The 13,828-nt window shown below is 41.2% G+C and overlaps 1 protein-coding gene across 1 annotated transcript in view; it reads left to right on the forward strand.

The window, feature by feature from the left end:
• The first annotated feature begins 1,605 nt into the window (after positions 1 to 1,605).
• Positions 1,606 to 13,828, forward strand: part of ptn (pleiotrophin) — a 54,417-nt gene continuing 42,194 nt past the window's right edge. Inside the window, exon 1 of the mRNA XM_042511449.2 lies at positions 1,606 to 1,765. The gene's annotated coding sequence lies outside the window, so the exon portion shown is untranslated. The remainder of the gene's footprint in view (positions 1,766 to 13,828) is intronic.

The following is a 13,828-nucleotide window of genomic DNA, read 5'->3' on the forward strand; positions in this document are numbered from 1 at the left end:
TTAAAGAACAAAATCCAAATTTTCCTAGCCCCCTTTCTTCTTTGTTTTGTAATAAGTGACCAGGGGGAATGTAGTTAAGAAAGAGTATCCATTTTATTTAGGAAATGTTGTGGTGTAAAAATGTAAGTTGACAGAAATTTAAAAACTCAAGCAAAGTAGAGATACTCCCAAAAAATGCTAAAGTATTGAAATGAAGTATTATTACCTTGTTACATTAACACCACTGTATCTGGTGGACTTTAAGACCTGGATGCTGAGGGTGCAGCAGATGCCAACTTTTGTTAGTGAAATGATGCAAGAAAACTAAGTTTAAGTGCAGGAAGTCGTCATTAAATGTAAGAGTTTTAACAAAAATGTAAACATACTTGTCTGCCATTGTTGTTTCTTTCTGTTTTGCTCATCATACAAAGCAACAATAGCCATGTACGAGTTGAGCTCGTGACTATCATTTCTAACATTACATCATTACATAACAGTAACCAGAAATTTAAAAAAATCTGAGGTTGTTTTTAAAAATGTACTTTTTAGCGACTCTGAATGGCAGTGAAAGCTTACTGGCATATTTGTAGATTCTGTTAATATGATTATGAAGTCTTTTGATTTAGGTTTTAGTAAAGTTCTTATGATAATTACTCATTTAATTATCTTATGGAACATTATTTATTCTAATGTTGCTTTTAGTGTAATTACAGTGCACTTTAACGCACTTAAGCAAGGAATTTTTACTGTGCACTTAATATTGTATGAACAAAAACATTGTATTGTGTGGTCAAGGGGGCAAGACCCATGAATTTTACTCTTTTTATATTTTTGATTTAAGATTTAATAATAAAATGAATCTTTGTGTGCGGACAAGGGGTCAAAACACAGAGGAAAATAATCATTCCAAAATATCTGTATTCCTGTAGCCAGAGCCGTACACAACCGCAAAACCAGCATACAAACATCAGCATATATAAAGATGGACAACCATCCAATCAAATGACAAAAACAACTGTAAGAGCTACCCCCCGATGTCGTTCACACGACACAGTGAATATAATTTTGCAGCACTGGTCTGTCTAAAAAGCTGGATAACAATTGCAGAGCCCAGCTGGTGTTTGTCAATATTCTATTGATCGCTGTGGTCGGACTCACTTTTCCATGGATCAACAAGATATTTTATATAACTCTGTGTGGTTTGGCTGGGCTGCTGTTCCCAGCCTGCTCACTCTGTGGGCTCATGCGAGGCTCCTGAAGCCACATTTTGTTGTTGTGTTTGCTCGCTTCTCCTGAATATCTGCCTCTCTGTTGGCATTTGGATCACTGTCTCTCCACTTCGTCTCCCCCTTCTCTTTCTGTTTATATGTATCTGTGCATCTCTTTTTCTCTCCCGGCTCTTTCTCCCCGTCCCCACGGATCTCCCAGGCACTTTGGCTCTTAACTGCTCTCTTCCTTTCTCTTTTTCTCTCACACTCCTCGTCTGCGATCTTCTCTCTGGTGTCTCAGTGAGTGCCAGGCAGGGCGTCCCTGGAGTGACCTTGGGGGTAATGAGCTCCTGATCACGAGTCAGGAAACCCAGCATTCAACACCCAACCCACCACCCTCCCCTCATCCCATGCAACACACACACACAAAAAAAAACTACACAGCTATCGCATGCTCAGCCCACAAAGAGAAATAGTATTGGAGAGGCAGGGCAGCGGGGCAGAGGTGCAGATGAAAAGAGCCTAGAGAAAATACTTCTTCAAGCTCTGATATACAACTACCAGACCTCCAAAGTAAAGTAAGTGCATTTTTTTCCTGTAGTTGCACACTTACTGATGCATGGCTTTCATGGGGAAGGTGTGATGTGATGGTGAGCAGAGAAGTTTGCTGTGCGGAAAGACTCGAGTACAGATGGTATGAGGGCCATGTATTTCTGTTGTGTTTTCTCAGTGTTGGGATGTTGCAGAACTTCTTCACTGTATTTTTGCAAACTTTGGATTAAGTTGCAAAAGAAACTTTTCTCTGGTGATCAAAACAGTGTTTTTGCATTTCTGTATTTTTCATATTTCACCAAGACGCTTCCATGCTCCTAATCGCTTTTTTGTTGCTCTTCCCATTTTAAGCAGATTTTGCCCTGAGGCTGTTGATAAGAGATAATAAACATATGAAAACATAAAAGACTATTAAGCTTAAAATGCTGAGAATTATAAGCGCAGATGGAAAAGTGGCTTGTAGACATACTGGGTAAACAATTGGAAAGTCCCAATAATCCAGCAGCCATGGGCTATGGACTGTGGTATTAAATCATTAACAGGGCCGTCTCCTCAGTGATTAGACTTCAAACATCCATATGTTTTGTTTATTATCGCCATCAGCCAAATATATGCAAGCCTGATTAAGTATGTCTGTGCATGCCCACTGGTTTGAAGTGGGCCACTTTTGCCGAGGATGTCGTAATTTGGGTCAGGCCTGACTGGAATGACAAACCCGGGGCGGCCGTATTGTATCAGCGCTATGTGGTCCGGCAGACCTTCTGCTTGCGTTGCCATGGCTCTCTCCAGCACTGGTATAGCAACCCGAGTCAGACCAAACACTGTTCCTCTCTGTCTTATGGGCATTCCTGCTGTGGACAAAAGCTCTCTCCGGCTCATTCTTGCTCGAAATGAGGTGTCCGCTTCATTTCTTTAGAATCAACACATGGTGTGGTCCTAATGAAAGAGCCGGGGGAGATTAAACATGAGGTGGAGATGAGCTTGAGAAACCAGCTTTGGGTCCGTAGGAAGTCAGAACACAATGTGGATTAAGCTGGATGACAGCCAGCAAGGGCCAAACTCATAAAACTGCTCAATTTCTTAAACCTGGCATTTTCCGTCCAAGATGGCCACTTGGAGGCCTTTAAGAGACATTTTACACATTCTGCCCTTTTCTCTTGTTAAACGCTTGCCCCGCAAACTTGCCCACGTGATCGTGCCTATATGTCAAGACGAAGCACAAAGCCGGTTCATTTCCTTCTGCGGCTGTACAAATGCTTTGACGAGACGGCTCACCATGGAGGAGCCGGAGCAATAAGGCATAGAATTGCCGCTGTTAGGGCCCTGAGAAGTCCGCTCCAGGGGGGAGGGAAGAGCTGTGAATGGAGCCAATTCTCATCTATAGGGCACAAGTAAGTGAGGGGAGAGAGAGTGAGAAAAGAAGGGTAGGGGGATGAGGACATACACAAAGATCCTCACATTGAGTGGCTGGTTTATTCTTGTGGGGTACGCACTGACCCCTCACATGTGGGATGAACAGAATGAGGCTTGATGGGGTCCAGAGGGCCTCCAAAGAAAGGGAGGACGGGATAAAGAGAGGAATAGAAGCAAAGAGGAGGGGAGAAATGCCAGGAGAGGCCTGTCAAGGAACCATCCTTCATTGCATCCAGTTGGAGACGTCATAACACAGGAGCCAAAATAAAATTGAGCTGAGAAAGGTGATAATATGGGCCTTTAAGGATGATTCTGGTCTTATTCTCTTAGTTTTGGCCACCATTCCCATTAGTGGTAACTTAATGAAAGGGCTAAAAGATGTCTGACAGAGCAAGAAAGAGAAGTTGGAGAGACCAACAAACTTCCATACAGGTTTTAACTCACAAGTGACAAAAAAAGTCAAATGGTCAAAAGCAGCAGAGGCTATAACAGGTTACCTGTAGGGTTCTCACAGCTAAATTTAAGACTTTTAAGACCTTTCTGATACCACCTTGAATTAAATTTAATGCCAACTTCAAGGCCATACTGGCCAAAGTTTGAAGAATATTTGTTAAAATCCATGTCAATTTTTACTTTAATACTTGAATTAAATATATATATTATAATATATCATTAATACTCCCATCCACACACAATTCATTTACCCTTTTGAGGCATGTGTCTGTACTCTAATAATACTAAATTAAAAAATTATATTAATTTGTTGCATTACAACCTTTCTCAATGGCCTCACATGGTGCCTTTTGGTCACAAACTCCCACTGAGAAAGGACAAAAAAACAAAAACATGAAGATCTTTGGAAACGAAATTCAAGACAAACATAAGACTCATTAAGGCCTTAGTCTGAGAATATTGAATTCAAGACTTTTATGACCCCCAGGGTACCCTGTAAAATTTTAGTGCTGAACAAGATATCCAGTTCCAAAAATACTGAATCCTACACTTCCTATAATGCAACTCAGAGGTGTGTTGTGTTTAACCCTCCCTGATTGGTAAACTGGCATGTTATTTTCTCACTTTGAAGCATTCAAAGACGCAAAAGATTGATAAACAGCTTATTTAATTAACTGAGCAGTAGCTGACACACAAAATCTGTACATTGCTACTTTAAAGTTGGTGTTGGCAGTTTTTTTTTGGAGTCACTGGGCCAAAATATCATACTAAACTTTATGCATATTGTCAAATGAGTGGACTGAGAGAAAACTTGATTTTTTTCTCTTACTCTTGGCTCTGTTTTGATGCTTGAGAAACTCCAGCCCATGACGGGAGACTTTGGCCAATCACAGGTCACAAACCCTAACTCCGGGGGACTGACCCCAACTCCCCACTGGATCCACAAACTTTCTGTTGCTGCTGTTACACAAGTTAGACCCAGCAATTTTGCTGGCAACTTGACCACTGTGAATTTGAGTTGCTAAAGCCACAGACTGAAGGTACATCTCTGGAGCTGCTGCCTGCCCTCCACCTGGCAAAGCAGTCCACAGTGGCCAGAAGTGAGGCAGAGGCCCCTTGGGGTGTAGTAGACAGCTAATATTTGTCTTTTGTTGTCTGCTAAAGAAAGAGAGCTTTATAACGAAGTAAAATTTAATAAACTGATGTATGGGAAACACTTTATGAAGAGTGTGCATATGTCTGTAGTCGTCTGGTAAGAAGAGAGTGCTTATATTTGGCCTTTTTTTGCTCTCTAGAAAACTGCGTACCCCAGCTTTAAATAAGTCCCAGGTTACCCAAACTTATTTGGAAGAGAAAATAAGGGTGAATTATAATACTATTACTGAGACAGCTTGTTGTAAACATCCATCACAGTTTACAGACTGACTTCTTTGTTTAGCTTTGACCGATTGTAATAGCCATAGTTGTGTTGGCCACACAGTTTTCTTGTTTTATAACAGATTATTATCATCATCTTGGATTTGTCCAGTTTCACCTCAGAATAAGGTGGTAAATGATTGGCTTGTTTTCGGTCTTAGTTTGTTTAATACAATCTACTCATTCAATAACAATGATGAATTGTTTTGTTGAAGTGGAATAATCCTGAGCGACTGAGCAGACCTTCAGGAAAACCACATGTCCTGAATTGCCACTGAAATCTTCCTGAATCTTTTGTCCAGCGGTGGTGATGAGCAGCGACTGCGAGGGGACCGGCTCCTGAGTCTGTTGAGTTAATAGTAATGTGTGAAACGTTCTCATGGAGACGTCAAGGAAGCAGCTATCTCATTACAGGCAAGGGCGAGACAATCAAAGCTGTCTGCAAACCCTCTAAGCTGCTGATGAGAGATTGTTCCTCTTGTGTGCTGTTGGTCCCGATTGTCTGAGGGAGCCCATTGATGGGGCTACTAATGCCTTTTGTGGATAAATTTAAATGCCAGAGTTGGGGGTTTGTGTTCGTGCACAAGTGTCAAGGCTTGTTGTGAATCTCTCGTCGCTTTTTGATCATCAAGATTTGTACCCTTAAAAAAAAAAATTCTTTCCTTCCTTAAATTCGTGCAGATTTTCTACTTTTCCTGTGGAAAAACAAATATCTAATTGTGGCCTGCATCTCCCCACCCTGCTGTTGGCTTGATCTGATGTTTGATCCTCAGAGAGCTAATGATAACCCGAGGCTTTCCACTGTAATCAGTCAGCTCATTAGTGTCCCACTCGGTCACCCAGCCACCCACACACACACACACACACACACACAGACGCATTTGTGCAAACACACACAAACTGTCCCCAGGCCTGCCAGTTGGTGACTGAGAAAAGAGAGGGCAGAGGTCACGACGCTGGAACATGAGTTCTCTACCTACTGAGAAAGTAAACACACACTGATCTAAGAGTGGACTCTAACATTTAATTGGACTTGTTTGATTATAGTGTTGATCTGTAGCACATTTAGACCACACATAAATCACTTTGCAAACCCTGCTAACTTGGTTTGATTTTTTTGTCTCTTATTCCAGGCATTCACTGAGAGATGTAAAAATATTGTGAGACATCCTGAGACATTGATTCTGCTTTATTTACATATGCAAAATTGTCAGAAATTGTTGTAAACTTCAATGTGTTTACCACTGGGTTATACAAGATAAACAAATCTCAAGAATCAGCCAACTGATTTTAATACAGAAATGGCTGGCTGCCTGGAACACTTGTAAAAACACTTAAACAATATACAAAAAAAAAATCAAAACAATAAAAAACAATTGCTTTTTGTGACACTCTCCCTGGTAGAAACACAGAAAAAGACGTTTGTTGCTGCTTGAAACACAGTGATGCCTCAGCAAAACAAAACAAAACAAAAAAACTCTTTTGTGGCACTGTCCTTCCTAGAAATGCAAAAAAGACAGGTTTTGTTGTTTGTTAGTCTCAAATAGTGATCTGCCCATCTTCCATCCTCTCCACTTTCCAATAACAACTTCAGCTGAAATGCTTTGTCAATCCAGAAACACTGATTTGATATCTATGAAGCTTACAAATGAACCTTATCCATAGTTTGCAGAAAAGTTCAATGCCAATGTTTTCTTCTGGGGACTGGACTGAGTCATTTGACCCAAGCTTAATATAAAAATATTGATCTGAGCAGCTTTAAGTATGCATGATATGTAAATGAGCTAATAATAAGGAGCTTGCAAATGTGCTTATCGGTTTGTGTGGCACTCATTTATCTCACAAGCAGCTTACACTGCTGCTGCAGTGTACACGATGCAGCAGAGGCTTGGGACAGATCTGCTGTGGTTGTGTATCTTTAGCAAATGTCATACAGGGAATACAGGTCCTGAGGGTGCCCCCCACTCCCACCCCTGGTTTGTGTGTGTACAGACTGTGAAACACAGGGGAGAGGGTAGTGTTTGTATTCCTATAATGAACTGAGGGATGATCTTGTCTCTCTCACACACCCTGTCTGAGAGTTGGAAAGTTTATGCTGCTTCAGTTTTTACCATAAAAAGAAAAACTGTAGCATTTTGGATATTAAAATTGTATGAATGTAGTTGAGATACTTAAAGAAATCAGTTTTTAATGTTGAACATCTGGTCATCCTGCTGTTAGTCCCTCTCTTACCACCCAATCACAATATTGTAGCATTATGTACGGTATTACATGGGGCATTATGTTGAAGCTTTATGCTTCTTTATGTTTTAACAGCACTGTGGTTAACTCTTTGAAACCTGGATCAACATCAGTTTCTTGTGTTACGTTCAGGTGTCTTTCACAAGCATTTAAACCTTTTGAACCTGAGCAAATTGGTTTGATTTCTTTTGAAAACATAGCTAAAAAGGCAATGAGCAACTGATAAGAGATGTCCTGAAAAATCAAAGAAACTGGGAAAAACTTACAAGCAAATGAGCCCAAAAGTAGCCAAAAGAGAGAAAAATAAAGAAATAAAAATATTATTTATTAATATAAAATATTACAATTTTTCTTTTATTTTTCGTGTTCTAATTTCAGGTAATTTTCTTTTAACTTTTCTATAAATTTCTTGCTAATTCTGGGTAATTTCTTGTGAAGTTGTTCATTGCCTTATATGTTTTTGATTTGACTTCAGGTTTCAAAGGATTAAGGATTAGTTAGGTTTAGGCACAAAAACTTGGTTATGATTAGGAAAAGATTAGACCAATGTTTTGGCTTAAAAAACTGCGTTTTGGGTTTCACCTCAGACACATTGACATGACAGGTATGAAACGTACAAATGTAACATATCCATGATTTGCAGAAATGTACAGTACTTTCTCCCGGCAACTGTGCTGTTTCATGATGATGATTACAGGTGCAGCAGAAATAAAGTAATCCACAATATCGACTCGGAAAACTTTCTCCCCAATGCAGAATCTTGCTAAATGGCTCGGAGGTAAAACCCTGAGGGGACTATTAAATACCATACAGCCAATATGCTGCCAAAGGTCCACCTAAATGCTGTAATCTATTGGCTCAATCAATGCAATCTCATTTTATTTAGAGACACTTCTCTGGCTGCTGTGTGGCAGGGAGTGGATTCGACCCAGCCAGTGGAGTTATTAGCGATATTATAATCATTTCTGCAGAGACTCTTTGATTCTTGCAAGGCGTAAACAGTGTGTAGGTGATATAAAAGGGGAGAAAAAGGCATTCAGAGACGTGTGGCAGCAGGTTGCTCTTACTCACAGGGTTTTGTTGTGATGTTGCCGCTGATGTTGAATGGAAAGTTAAATTGATCGTGAGCATCACTGTGTCTCCATTCCAGTCCCACCGCTAATTGGATTGCTAATGGTAATGTTGTACAGAGGTGACAAACTTCTCTGATTGGAAAGGTTTGAATGGTTAATCATGGAATGCAGCATTTTTTCTTTTCTTTTTTTAGTTTAGTGAACACATGAAAAAGAAGATTTCTTCAACAGATTCGATGAAATTGCATGTTTCAGCAACCCATTTGCCAAAGAAAAGTGTTGCACCGTGTGTTTCTGCACACAGAGGAAATGTATTTGTACTTCAGCCGATAACATAAAAATTTATATTTCAACAACATTGTGGTTAATTAGATTCAGGCACAAAAACCACTTGGTTATGGTTAGGAAAAGATCATGTTTGGGCTAAAATACCTGGCTTTGGAGGCACAATACCTGATGGACACTAAACAAAAATCACATTTTAGGGGGCTAAAAAGCTGCAGGAAACACAGCAACATGTCATGTTTTGGACCAAAATATGTGACCACAGTCCACACTGGAAAAGCAGCAATGTCCTCGTTGTTTGTGTGGCACTATCCAGGCATTAAAAAACAACTGCATTTATGTGTCACTATCATGGCTGGAAAAACAGTGAGTCGCTACAAACCACCCATGTTTGGGTGCTAAACAGCTGCTGTAAACACAGCAAAAAAACACCCACGTTTGGGGGCTGATAAGCAACTTGAAAAAGAGCAACCTAAAAGATAGATACCTAAAAAACACCCTGAAAAGCTGCTCAAAAACACCCATATTATTATATTTGGTGCCTAAAAAGCGTCATGAAATAAAGCAACAGGTCCCTACAAAACCACCTGCATTTAGCAACTCAACTCAGTTCCTAAAAATCTGTTGGATACACAGTGACGGATCCTGAAAAACATCCGGTTTTGTTGTCTTTTGATGTTGGACAGTGGTCTGCAGTTTGGGAGGCATCTTCACTCACTGTACCCTTCTCCTCCAGATGACAAAGTCAGCTCAAAAATCATGTTGATGTGATATTTATGAAACATGCACATGTAACATATTCACGGTTATACTAACATTTTATTCTGGCAGCTGGGCTAGTTAAAGAAAGAAAATATCTGCTTCTTTGTTATTGTAGTTCTTTTTATTAGGTCAAACTTTGGTATCCAGGCTGCTTAAAGGGCCACATCAATACTTAATACCAAAAATAATTTTAAACAGTTTATACAACCTCCTACTGCTAAAGGGGGTGTCTAATCCTTGGTTAAATCTCAGCAGGTTTTAATCTAGCCCAGTGGAGAGTTTCTGCAGCTCTGGGATGTCTTCCTGTTCCTCCCTCGGGGCACCACATTCTGGAAAAAGTACGACTCGGAGAGTTAAACACCTAAGATGGATGGGCAGAGGATTAGATAGGCCCACTCTACAGTCGCACCAAGGATGGTTTCATGTCCACCCACCAATAAGTGATTAGAAACCAGGATCAGTCAGGATGTGGGTGAGTTCAACAAAGCCCCGAGGGAGACAACGTTCTGTCAGGCACTTGTTACTTGCCCTAAATACCCTAAAATGTGCGTGCATGTCACAGCTGTCCCTTCACTGAATTATGCATTTTGAAGCTTTACGGAGAGTTAAAAGTTTCGTCCACATGGAGGGAAAAGGGAGAAGGAGGAGTGAGAGAGGAGAGTCGAGTGGGAAGGAATTGGGAGAAAGGGAGAGAGGCGAGAGAGAATCATTAGTCATATCCATTAGTATTCCGTCCACAGCTTGTGCTGTGAGACAGCCGGTCTGTCCAAACAAACAACCAGCAGAGGGGGGATGCCTCATTATTACTTCCCCTCTTTTTTTCTCACCCGGAGTTCACATTCCATCTGACCACAAACACCAGGCCGGGGCTGTGGCCTTGCCCTCCGTCTCCGCTGGAGTTTAGAGATGTTAGCAGGGCTAGTAAAGCAACAGTTCACATGCTGTTTAGTACATGGCGAGGACAGTGCAGTGCAAGGCTGCGGCCCGGGAGAGGGAAGACAAAAACACAATGTGAATTCATGATGTTTGGTCCTCTGAGTGTTTTCGATCGACGCCCTCTACAACCTGATGCATTGTCTGGTGGAGGGGGGCGTCTTTCCACCCTTGAGACGTCCGCTCTTCACACGCCTGCCACCTTCCCTTCCCGACAGTTTATCTCAGAGTGATCCCAGCGCTCCCAGGAGGAGGCAGTCAGCTGGCACACAAACCTCAACAAAACAGAGGTTTTGACTGAATCTTTAACAGAATGTGTCCATTAAAATGCTGCAAATATTAAATTTAAACGAGTGCATATTTGCTTTAACTACCTTTAGATGAAAATATTCATGAGAGGATGACGAGATTATATAATTAATGGAGCATGAGTAACTGATACATGAAGACATTTCACTGCTGCTTCCCACCTAAGATGGCATTTGAGTTTCTTAATGAATAAATTTGTCTCTTCTGATCCACATGTACCCTGTGGTGTTTTGATCAGCTTTTATGGGTTACAGAGAGGGAGGTGACATGCGACAAGGGCCCCCCTCCTGGATTGGAATCAATTATGTACACCCATCAACACGGTGCACTTTTAGTGCATTATTTTTGGGCTTTTTTGGTGGAGTGGAAGCATGTAACTGCAAGCAACAGCATGACATTAGTGGAGCAAAGGAAGAGTCAGAATCTCTTTCCATCATTGCATGTTCTCTTTTCCCGTATTCTGACTTCTCCACCTCATATTTTGTTCTTTTCTTTGAACTTCTGTCTTTTCTTTTAATGCACGCATTTCAAAAAAGAGCAAAAAAAAACAGATCCTCCTTGGACACCTCTATGCTTCCAGAGATAACGTGCAGCAGTTTTGAACTGTTCAAAGGCTCGTCCCAGGGGCAGCACCCCGAACAAGTGTATTTAAGTACCCTTTCTTGCAAGTCAGATTTTGAACCTCTGCCATTTGTACCTTGAAAAGTTCAATTATGTACCTGAGTGACCTCTGAACATAACCATCAGGGAATACAGAGAGAATCAGAGTGCTGCCTTAATTTGAATGGCCAGTTCCTTCATCTCTGCGGTCCCTGATCCCTTTATTGCTACTTTCCCACTGGACAAAAAAACCCACCAACACCCAATAACATTTAGCTTTTGTCTTTGGTGGGAAATGGTTACAATCAGCATTCATTCCTGTGACAAACCTAAAGTCTTGACAATGCATTATGTGGTGGGGGGCACAGAATTTATTAAAATTACATACTGGCAACACGAAAAACAATCCCAGTGCAAAGTCAGAGAAGATATCTTGTCATTGTGGAAACATAAATAAAGTATTAAGAACGAGAAAGTCAGCATAGGGCGGGTCGGTCAAATCATCGTGGACTTTCAACTGGGAGACATCTGTTTGTGTCTCGTGTAAAACTGAAAGTCAACATAGTTTAGTGACTACATGGACTTTGAGTAACAATGCAAAGTGCCTAAGTAAACACAATATGCATATCATTTGTTTTTGTTAAGTTTTGGGTTTTTTTCACTGGAACCTAATGTTTTCTAAACTTAACCAAGTTTTCTTTGTTCTCTGTATCTAACCAAACTGCGACCATTTTTGGCCGTTTTCCAGCGTGTCCTGCGGTAACTTCTGCAACTCGTTGTCATTTCTCCGTCATTAAGCAGACCTTAAATGTTGATCCAAATTAGTTGGCACTAAGTTTGAAAGAGAGACTGAATAAGTGAAAAAAAGTAACCACTGAAACATGGTCACTGGCCTTCATGCTGCTTTCTGTGGTCTACTAACCAGGCTTTGGCACATTTATAACTTATAATAGAGAAAAAAAACAGACAAACACTTTTTTCACTTTTCAGATCCAGAAAAAGAGAGTTGCTGCCTTATATGAGACAAGAGGACCAAAATGGAAATAAGTTGACTTTTATCGGCTTTATTGTGTTATCCTCAACGATATTTGTCATGCATTCATTTATGAGCATCTGTTTCTCCACTCATTTCTTCAGTTTATTGTCAACCATCTGCATGATACATTGTTTGACACAAACATAACTAACTACGTGCCAATAATGCTACATTTCTACTTTTTCCTAAAGATTATTGTCCTTCTCCTGTAGCTTTTTTTGTGTGTGTACGCTCTGCAAAGACAACCAGTCCAGCACCCAAGTTATCAGATCAACCTCTATGTCACTTTGGGGCTCTTGCATGCCCTCTTCACTCACTCAGGGTGAAACTACCTTGACTGCAGAGGCTTGTGTGACACGCATTACAGCAAACGCCCGGCCACACTCTGCAGTGTTTGTACATGAGAACGCGATGTCTCCTCTGACTGTTCTAATGCTCAGTGGCAAGTTGGAAGGTCGTGTTTAATGCCCTGGGCTGTGACTGCGGGCGAGAGCCACTTCCCCCCGCCTCCCTCCAGCTCTTAACCCTACACCCACCCCACAGCTGAGCACAGCCCGTGTCATAGAGGGGTGACTGGCACTCGCACAGCAGCTCTGAGTTGTGTTTTCATTTTGAACGGAAATGACTGGATCTGTCCACGCAGCAAAATGTGCTGCCTTTATTTATTTGTAAATTGTGCCACATGTAGTGTTGCCACATTTATGGTGTGGAGCAAATAGTGCTTTGTGCAGATGAATGTAGACAATGACAGCAGCGGGCAAATCCGGTGGGTTTATGATCCTGATGGAAACAGCTTAGTGCGGACGCAGGGTTATGGTGAATTGGACGGATTTTATGAGGTGGACATCAGCAAACAGGACAAAAAATACACAAGTTTGGCTGGAAAATGGGACTTATTTTGAAAGGAGTGAAAATCTGGAGCATTTTATCATGCAGTGGCTACCTTTACAGTGAGAATGGATGCTTCAACACTCTTTAGTGCATGTGGCTTATTGGAATATTGGATTGTTCAGTGTCCTATTTTATAACACCACTGCAGCACATAACAGCAAATGAACTGTGGCCTCCCTGTATTTCAAATTCATGATTGCTTTTAGGAGGCTATTCTGTTATTCTGCACCCGTTTTAGCAGCTTAACAAATAAGTGAAAAGAGATTCGCAGAAACCTCTTTAGCTAAAGAAATCTGTGGTGAACTTCACTGACGTTCATCGGCCCTCGAACCGTCAATGGAGCCGTGGATAAACAAGCTGCAGCCGATTTTTATTGTGGAATATATTAGGCGGTGTGGATGTTGTGAATTGAATTCCCATCAGCCTCTCTAGCTGACGTCAGAGGACCTCAGGCGGTGGATCTCTGCGGTGCTGCATGTGCCGTCCTCGGTGACTGCTCTCCACTTAAAACTCCACCTCTCCCTCAACAAACACACACACATGCACACCGCCTGGTGATCCCCTGGGACCCTGATGCCAATTGCATGCCAGTTACCATGTTTTTTTCTCTTGTTTTCTTCTTTTGAAGTCCAAGAAATCTGGTATAGAAAGTTGTTTACATTTTATTAAGTTTGGTG

The sequence above is a fragment of the Plectropomus leopardus genome, chromosome 22, assembly GCF_026936395.1.
Source record: "Plectropomus leopardus strain MGB_pleo_1.0 chromosome 22, ASM2693639v1, whole genome shotgun sequence".
NCBI classification, from domain to species: Eukaryota; Metazoa; Chordata; class Actinopteri; order Perciformes; family Serranidae; genus Plectropomus; species Plectropomus leopardus.